Here is an 884-nt window from a genome sequence, read left to right on the forward strand (position 1 = left end):
GGGGGGGTGGGAGGCACCCAGGGGGTCCCCAAGGGAGCTGCTTTGTGACACAGGGACAGGATGGAGGGGGAGAAGGCGGTGGCACCTCTGGGGGCTTGGTGGCTTCTCCAGGGGCTTGGTGGCACCGCTGGGGCCATAGTGGCATCTTTAGGGGGTTGGTGGCCCCTGGGGAGCTGGTGGCACCTCTGTGGGTCAGTGGTATCTCCAGGCTGGTGTCGCTTTGGGGGGGTCTGGTGGCATCTTTAGGGACTTGGTGGCCTGCAGGAGCTGGTGTCACCTCGGGGATTTGGTGGCGTATCCAGGGTTGGTGGCATCTCTAGGGGCTTGGGGGCCTCCAGGGGTTGATGTGACCGGTGGCGTATCCAGGGTTGGTGGCATCTCTAGGGGCTTGGTGGCCTCCAGGGGTTGATGTCACCCCCCTGGCCAATGTCACCCCTGGACCTGGTGGCATCCTTAGGGGCTCAGTGGCCTCCAGGGGTTGATGCCGCCCCCAGGGCTGGTGGCCTCTAGGGGCTGATGTCACCCCCAGGGTTGGTGGCATTCTTAGGGGCTCAGTGGCCTCCAGGGATTGATGCCATTCCCAGGGCAGGTGTCACCCCTGGAGCTGATGTCACCCCTGGATGTCACCCCTGGACCTGGTGGCAACTTTAGGGGCTTGGTGGCCTCCAGGGGTTGATGTGACCCCCAGGGCTGCTGTCACCCCCAGGGCTGGTGGGATCTTTAGGGTCTCGTTGGCCTCTAGGGGTTGATGTCACCCCCAGGGCTGGTGTCACTCCTTGACCTGGTGGCATCTTTAGGGGCTTGGTGGCCCCCAGGGCTGGTGGTCACCCCAAGGGCCAGTGTCACCCCCCGGGCTGGTGGCATCTTTAGGGGCTCAGTGGCCT

This window comes from Mesitornis unicolor, unplaced genomic scaffold, assembly GCF_000695765.1.
Source record: "Mesitornis unicolor isolate BGI_N332 unplaced genomic scaffold, ASM69576v1 scaffold45775, whole genome shotgun sequence".
NCBI lineage: Eukaryota > Metazoa > Chordata > Aves > Mesitornithiformes > Mesitornithidae > Mesitornis > Mesitornis unicolor.